Source organism: Cervus elaphus, chromosome 29, assembly GCF_910594005.1.
Source record: "Cervus elaphus chromosome 29, mCerEla1.1, whole genome shotgun sequence".
Taxonomy (NCBI): Eukaryota; Metazoa; Chordata; class Mammalia; order Artiodactyla; family Cervidae; genus Cervus; species Cervus elaphus.
The window spans coordinates 30,176,863-30,186,282 of record NC_057843.1 but is presented as its reverse complement, the minus strand read 5'-3'; positions in this window follow the sequence as shown (position 1 = coordinate 30,186,282).

Genomic DNA, 9,420 nt, shown 5'->3' with positions numbered 1-9,420 from the left:
TGTTTTGTGTTGCTTTCTGGGCCTTCCAATCAACATTAATTTTGCTGCCCTTTCTGAGAGTTGTTAGAGGGGAAAATGAACCCCACACTCAGATAGTTGGAAAGCAAGGGACAAAAGTGCCCGTATTGTCCTTCTTGAGTGGTTTAGACAGCTGGAACAAAAAAGCCCAACACTATTAAGCATGCAATTTTAGGTGAAATTTTGTTCCATGTGAAACATTAATTTTAATAGAGACTTTATATATAAGCTCTCGTTTGAATAATAATGTAAAATTAAATTTAAATTGTAAATAACGTCCAGATACTAGTTGTTTCCTGGCTCAAATTCTTCAGCACATATGGTGCTAGCATAAGCTTGTGCCTGTCTGCCTACTCTGGGTAATTTTGCATGCAAATAGTTTTAGTGCCTATGTTGAGGTGCTAAAACGTGTTTAGTACACTTGAAAATATTTGCATTGCAAAAGGAGAGCAAATCTCCTGAGGAAAATCAAATTGATATTTTGTATTAAGAGACCACTCTGGGCACTATGTGGCAATCTTCTATGGAGAATTCTGTTTACAGTGCAATGAGCATTTTTAATTGACCTTTAGCAAAGGAGCTCTGGCTACAGATTTGCCAGGCTTATAAACCATTGGGCCATCTTCTGGCAAAACTCACCACATTTATCATGAGGAGAGAGAAAGCTAAGGAAAGAATTGACTTGCTTTGGCTGGACGGTAGATTTTCATGCCTCAGTTTGGTGGACGGGTAGGATAAATGTGTTAATTATAATAAAAACTTTCAGTTGGAGTGTGCCTAACTAATTAGCTAACTAACTAACCAGCTAACTCAGGAAAGGCTTTAGCACAGGGAAGCAGCAGTGATGCTGGGTGTGAGGCCGCACACACGCTCCCATTTGCTTCGCTCCCATCTGCTGCATTTACAGGAATCAGTTCGTTAAGAGTCTGAATTGAATCCAAATAAAATGAATTTCTGATGCAAGCCCGATGACTGGTCCCATTCTACGCCGCATTATGTCAAGTTAGAGTTCGGTTGAAAGCGAGGGGACAGAGATCTTACGCAAACATCATACACATAGAACATTGAGTGAATGTGAGTCTGCAGAATTCAGTATCCCATTTCTGTAAACGGGTGCCCCCATCTCCAGATCTGATCCCTATTCACCAAGACCAATTACAACATCAGAATCCCCTCATAACATAATGAATAGAGTTCCAGAGCTGTGCTAGGAAGACATCTATGAAACTTTTCTTGTAAGTATCTTTCAACATTTACAGAGAATTTAATTTTATTACATTGACCAATTCAGTTATTTACAAAATGAAAGTAAGTCGGTGCCTGTAAGATAAACAGATGATCCAAGGTCTATGAGAGGAATTTTTACTGTGGGATGTTTTTCTGTCTGTACCTCGCTCTTCTGCAAAGAAGTGATACCAGATGGAATTTTAACAGTGCTCATTGTAGTAAAGTTTTTCTGTCACTTCCAGCTCAGGCTCCAAGCAAGGCATTGCTTACTATAGATGACTATATTGACTGATGCTGCTGTTCGATCCAGATTTTCTCCCCATATTTTACCCTTCCATGACTAATAATTTTTTCCACCCTTGTCACTTCCTATTGTGCACAAGGTGCAATATTTTGTGTCAGGGAAGAGCCACAGTCAGGTAGCAAGCAAGAACTAAAAGGAATTCGTTATGAATACACACCACTAAGGAGGCCTTGACTGACTGTGTTGTGGAACGCCTGCTGGCTATCTATTTCTTTTAAAATAATCTTTAAAAAAAAAAAAAGCCTCTGCTGCCTGTGGGATCCTGGCACATCAATCAATCCATTAAATAAGTAAATAAGGCAATAACCAAATAATAAATCATGGGAATTTCACGCATGCACAAACTTTTTGATACATAAATTACAAGAAGGGTTTAGATTCTGAGACTGTACCTACTATCCAATAATTTTGTATACACGATACAGAGCTATTCTAAACTGTGGTGCATTGCTCATTTTGGTCCCCAAATCGTGGGGCTTCTCAGCATCCCTTCGGTGGTAGTGTGTGCATGATGCATGGCACGGGAGTGTGTGTGTGTGGGGGGGGCATGCTGTTAGGGGGAAGCCTACCACACATTTCTGCCATCACAGACTGTGGGCAAACAGCTGTCTCCACAGCTGAGGCCTCTGGAGCCGCCCGCACTGCTCTGGTAACTCGAGAGCACCCGGCTGGTCCCTGGATGGCACAGAGCGAGCAGAGTGCCCGAGCTTTCCTGGGGCTGAACAGGCGGAGACTTTGCCACCAGACACAATAAGCATCTGAAATGGGGGCTCATGAATAATTCATGCGTGGTGTCCTACGAAACAAAGAAATGATATGTTTGCTGGTAGATAACTGTGTTGTGGCATTTGTAAATCTTTCTGAATGTGGAGTGGATCATGTTTCTTGTTGGTAGAGAAATATGTGGTTTTTTTTTTTCACTTTCCTAAAACAGAAAAGTTGGTCGTTCGATATAATAATCCTACACTGAAGGTCTTCCATGAAATGCTGGATGGGTTAGACTAATTTGGCTCATGATTTAGGAATTTTAAAAAATCTCATTCAGTGAAGAGGAATGGTGAAATGGTTTTACTGCAATAAAATACAGCAGGATACCAAGTTCTCAAGGACATTATTTTTTTTTTTTCTTGGTAGGCAACCAGCCCACTTTTGCTAATGCAAGTTTCATGACTAGAGACTAGAAAACAGTGGTTGCTTCCACATGGCAGGATAGTATCGGGAGGCATAATTCTTCACTTTTCACTAAAATATTAGTAAAAATGATACTTTGGTGAATTGAGCCCTAAATTGTTTTAGTGATAGTTAAATACCCACTAATCTGACACTGCTTAAATTGGCAATAAAAATGACCCCCAACCAAGTTGGACCTCTATCCTGTTTCTGCACAATAGCTTTGGACCTAATGCCAGGGATCTATAAAACCATTGGGTAGACTTTGTGTATTTGCATAACGAGTATCTCTAGTGTTGTATAAAGTAACTAGCTGTTCAAGCTTATCATAATTAATATTTATAATTAGTATCTGAACATTCATTTCATTTATTCTTTAATATCTATGTACTCATTTCCTTGGGGGGGGGGAAAGAAATTGATTTAATAGTTCTTCATTATCTTTGAAACGACAATCTGGCAAAACAAATCATGGTGATATACTCTGTCATCTCTCCAATAATTATCTCAAATCTGTCTTCTATTATTCACTCATACTTTCACCACATTTTTCCCTTTGTTTTGCAGTATCTCCTTGTTTGTCTCCCTTGTTTTCAGGTTGCCCAGGAATGACTGTACATCCGTAAACCTCACACAATTCGATATGGTTGGCAGGGAAAGTCAGAAGGAAGGCAGGCTGATTTTGCTGAAAGAAAGAAACAAGCAAAAACAAAATATGGGCCTGCCAATTATATGCTGGCGTGAGAATATAATTCCTTCTTGCTTTCAGGTAGGTAGTGGGATCTTCCATCAAAAGAAGAGCAGTAAATGCCGTGTGAGGTGTATTTTTGGTTTTTGTTGTTGTTATATTTTTATCCTGAAGCTCCAATAACATACCAAATAGTAGATTCACAATATGTACAGGTAAGGACTCTTTTTCTTTACTTTGGCTGTGTAGGATTAAGATTGTAAATAGAATGATGGTGGGACATAAATTGCTCCCTGCCTTTTAAAAAGATAAGTAGATTTCCAGTGGAGATAATAACTAAATAAGTGGTAGGAATGTCCTGGGGCCAGGGAGATAATCATAAGAAATAGAGGTAACAGCCTTAAGGTGAACAAAATACAAACAAAACCTCAAAGGCCCGAGGCAGAGGCTAGTAGCAACTCCCCTCGCTTCTCACTGGTCGCCCAGGTTCCTGTTCCTCCATCACCTTCTGCCACGTGGCTGTAGTGAGACAGCAGGGGTCTCTCAGGCTTCTTCTTCCTGATCCTCCACACTTTTCCAGTCTTCATCACCTATTGACAGAGCCTGATTGCTCTCACTTTCCAAAACATCACACTTGGACTGCCAACATTTTGTTTCCAGTGGTAAAGAATCTGCCCACAATGCAGGAGACGCAGGAGATGTGGGTTCAATCCCTGGGTGAGGAGGATCCCCTGGAGGAGGAAATGGCAACCCACTCCAGTGTTCTTGCCTGGGAAAATGTCATGGACAGAGGAGCCTGCCGGGCTAAAGTCTATGAGGTCGCAGAGTTGGACATGACTTAGCTACTGAGCACACATGCATATTAAAGAATCCTTTATAGGAATGACAAGCAAATTCATAACCCATATTTTGTGTTTGATTCCATTTATATATTTGAGAACTATAAAGAAATTTAAAGAAAACACATTTAAGGGTAGGTGCTTTGATAACAAAAAGAGGAACCAAAGAGGACCAATAAGTCAGTCAATAGCATATAAAACTGGTAGTATATTTAAGGTTAAAAAAACTCAGGTTCTTTGGGTCAGAGATGCTTAGAAAATGTCAGTTTTCCAAAATTTCAATCCTGTCTCTGTCACATTTGTATTATGATAGACACTGAAAGTCCCTAAATATATTTCCTTGTTTGTAAAATGGGGACAAAAATGCATACTTCACAGAGTATTTTAAAATATCAGAACTAGTGATCTAATGTATGGAAAGCATGTTGGTAATTTATAATGCCCATTAGAGTTGCCTGGAGAGCTTTGAAAAGCTATGGATGTCTTGTTTCCACCTCCATCCAATTGAATCAGAATCTCTGGAGAACAGGCCCTGACAACATACTTTGAAAAGCTCTTCAGGTGATTTTGCACCATAGCCAAGGATATGAACCACTGATGGAAAAGCCTGAGATTAAATGAACACTCAGTAAATATTATCCATTTCTTCTCATTCACATCCCATGAATATTAGCCCAATCAGGACACAGATTTTATCACCGGAAGGAACTTACAAGGGCAGTTAATCCGTCTCCTTGCTTTGAAGGTAAAGAAGCTGATGGCAGCTGGATTAGTGATGTGCCCATCTCTCTTTCTCTCAGATGGGTCCAGCTCTTTGTGATCCCATGGACTGTAGCCTGCCACGCTACTCTGTCCATGGAATTCTCCAAGCAAGAATATGGGAGTGGGTTGCCTTGCCCTCCTCCAGGGGATCTTCCCAACCCAGGGATCGAACCTGCATCTCTGGCATCTCCTGTACTGGCAGGTGGGTTTTTTTTTTTCTTTTTTTCTTTTAACCACTGGCAACATCTGGGAAGCCCTTGACCATGGTCACACAGTTAATGGTGAGACTGGGATCCTGGTATTCATTCTAGAATTTTAAAGCTGTCTTCTCTGGCACAGCTTTTAAGAAGGCAAGTGAGATCTTAGATGGGGCTGTCTTATCTTTCCCTTGCTTCTTTGGTTTCTCAACAATATTTTATGGCAATGAGGTCATAACTAAAGTCAGAAGCAAAGGATTACACATTCAACTACTATCCTCATGAGCTGTAAAGACCTTGACTTGGTAGCATTTATTCATAGAAACTTGAGCAGAAAAAACACATCTCAGCAATGCTTCCTCAGAGAAGGCACATGCATATGTGGTTGGACTTCTGATACTTGGGGTTATCCTGCTTCTCCATCTTACCGATTAGTTCCTGTGTGATTGATATGGAAAATCTGAGCAATTTACCACCACACAGTTATGAGCTGTCATACAGGTGCATTTAATTTTTAATTACTCTTAAAAATGTTTTTAATAATTAGTAGCAATAACCACTAATTGGCATGTAAACCATTCTTGCATCAGCAGGCAAACTGTAGGTTTACGTCTGCACACCCACACCCAATCAACTGAAAATTGCTTTAGTGCTTATCTTATAATTACTGTGCTTAATGCTGTTTGCATTGTTTGGAAGCTTTTGTAATTAATTGCTTTTTTTTTTTTTTTTACCTCTGAACCTGTACGTGGAACAGTAAAGATTAGTCCTTTACTCAGTAACATCTTATTTACATTGAATTGTTTAGACACACATAAGAGGGAAAATAATGGGTTTTGTTTTTACCTGCCAGATGTATTTCCTCTGTTTATACAATAGTTAGATAGATCCCATGTAGAATTTGGAACTGCTCTAGCTACCTTCCCGACTTTCTGGTTCTCCTCAGTGCTGTTGGACTTTGGCACAATTACATTTTCAGGCAGACTCTCAGACTCTGTATTCCTTTATCCCCTTCCCCATTATTGATTCTGCAAAGATTTATGGATAAAGGAAAATCATTTCTGAATGTCTCTATTGAAGTGAAGGCCAACATAGCTAAAGTTTCAGTTTGTTTCTTGGCAGTCAAAAATGTATATATATATATGTGTGTATATATATATCTGTGCCAGTCATTGTGCCTTTGATCTTGAAAGTGACAGTCACAGTGAACCACTAAAAAAAAAAAAATCACTTAATAAATTGAGATTATTGGTATGCTAAGCCAGTTTTAGAAATAAGTGATGAATCTGCCAATGTTTTCGTAGTAGTAAATGACAAATAAAATTTTATGATGAGAGAGGCAAAAGATAAAACTTGACTTTATAATTGTCAGCCATTAGGTATTGGTTATGAACTGCTACTGAATGAAGACATGGGTAGGAACATTTCTTCTTTATTCAATCACTCGCTGAATAGTTACTGGGAATACAATGTGCCAAGAAATGTGCTAGACAGTTGGTATACACAAAGAACAACAACAACAAAAACAATGTGGTCTTGGGAGTCAGAAAAAACCTTAGTCTGAAAATCTTGATTCCATAAATAAGTAACTAGGAAACTTTCAGAAATTATTTGATCTCCCAGAACTTCATTTGTGTCATCTAAAAAGTGGAGATGGTGACACTCTTGAAGGTTCATTTTGAAAATTAAAAGAAATCCCATATATGAAACACTTTGCACTTTTCTGTATTTACTTAATGTGTGTATGCTATAATTTTAATTAGACTAAAGAATCCCCAGTCCAGTAAGAGTGAGATATGCTATCACTCATAGGGTCCTTTGATTGCAAGCAACAGGAACAAATTTTGGCTGCTTGAATAGGAGACAAAGTTATGGGAAAGCTCTTGGGACATTTACAGGACCAACTAGAAGCCTGGAGAAACAGGCTTAGAAAATAGAACTCGAAAACCAGCGCATGTGAGGGTGTAAGTATCAGAATGTCTCAACAGCCTTGGAGGGCAGTGCTGGGGACAAATACATTACAACTTTTTTGTCCTTATTCTTTATCCTTCTCTTCAAGATTCAGCAACTGAGGAGAAGGAGAGGAAGAAAGAGAGGGAGAATAGATAGGAAAGGAGGAGAGAGACGAGTTAATGGAATTTAGTCACGTATCTATTCCTTAGAAGGAGAGGCTGGGGCACCTTGATTTATAGATGCACTGAGACATACTCAGTGGGGAAGAAGCAACCCCTCAGTGGAACTCTGGATGCTACCACAAAAAAGGGTGACTGGTGACTAGTAGCCTGAAATCAACATAGAATATGTAACACAGGATCTGATTACAGCAACAGAAATAGGGTTGGCTTCACGAACATTTCATCTGTGCAATCACAAAGGTCCCATTTATAAATAAGGGACCCATATCTTCATTTTGCACTGGGCTATGCAAATTTTGTGGTGGGTCTTGGTCATATGTTCTATGGTAGGGATCTATACACCGCTCTGTGGAAGCCCGAAAGATGGAAGAACATTCAGAAAGAATTCATTGGAAAGCCAGAGGAGGGTTCCAGGGGTGAAAAAGTATCAGATAGATTTTGAAGAGTGGAGAAAGGGCGGAGAGCATTCAGGTAATGAAAACTGAGAAGCAAAAGCCAATAGAATTTTCTATGATCAAGGATATTAAACACGATTCTGACACAGTTGTGACTAAAATTATTCTCTTTAAGAATGGAAAAGCAAAAAAAAAAAAAAAAGGAAAAGCAAAGATATTATGAATATAGACTGGAGAAATATACTCTATTCTGTAGTACAAATCAGCAGAGGACACCTGGTGAGCTATGAAAAGGCTCCCACTAGAGTCAAATAAACCAGGGCACTTCTATTCCCCTGGAAACACATGGAGTAAACATCATCGAGTTCTTGCTTTCAACTATCCTCCTTCTGAAGTCACTGGAAGCAAGCACTATCCCCAGTGAATGCTCTTAGCTTCTGGACACCAAACTCCGATGTTAATGGCAGGGCTTTCGAGTGGGATGGCAGAGGGGAAAGTAGAGCAGTTTAGCTTTGTTTTCTACAAATAATTAAATGCAGCTTTGTTTCTCAGTGCTTTCTGATATCAAGATTTTTCTCTTTTATCTAATATTTTAATAGTATTTCAGGATTCTAGTCTAGTACTTTTCTAAGGTATAAAAGTTCAGAACATGCCCAATCAGTGCTTATTCAGTCTTTGCCGGAATACCTTCAGCGCCTTCCAGTTTGGGCTTCCCTCATATCTCAGTCGGTAAAGAATCCGTCTGTAGTACAGGAGCCCTGGGACTGATTCCTGAGCTGAGACGATCCTTTGGAGAAGGAAATGTCAACTCACTCCAGTATTCTTGTCTGGGGAATCCCCATTGACAGAGGAGCCTGGCAGGCTACAGTCCTTGGGGTCACAAGAGTCAGACATGACTTAGCAACTAAACCACAAACACCAATCCAGGTTTGGATAGATGTAATTGTCAGAGTTTTTCCTCCTATGGAGCTAAATCTGACCTGCCTGTTACATTCACCAAGAAATGTCTTGGAATCACCCAGATTAAGCCTCACTCGTCTTCCCCAGGCAAATATCAAATTTATTTTCTAATTACAGTAAAATTTTCCTCTGCTTTTGAGGCCCATTCTAGTGGGAAAATGTCTATTAGGTTTTCTTTTAAAAAGCTCCTTTTAGCACTGTGAGAGCTATGAAGCATATGGTGGAGCCTACGAAGTTCCTCCTATGGGCTAGATTGGATTGTATTATGTTTCCAGGGTCATGCAGGCCTGCGAGTTTCTCCTGCAGATTCAGTTTGCCTTCTGAACTTCATCCTCTCTGTGGGAAACAATTTTCTCCATTCCCTCCATCATTTGTAATGGGCTAGGCTCCTATCCAGTTGAATCCATTGCATGGGACATGGAGCTGGTCACAAATATGCCAGTGCCAGGAAGGACAGCCCAGACATTTGCCATCTGTGTCTCAGCTTCCTCCAGTTCTGTTCCTGGGTTGCTTATCTAGGGACACACTCATAGGCACTGTTTCCCAGTCCCCTGAAAAATAAAGAACTGGCAGACTGCTCAACACTAGGTTTTTGAGGGAGGCCTTCTTTTGTAAGATTTTCCCTAAATTTGAGTAGGACTCTTTTTTTCAATGTGCTGGAGTAGTATGCTTTCAGATGGGTGTGCTGAAACAAACCTACTCAGTAACTACAACAAGGTCATCTT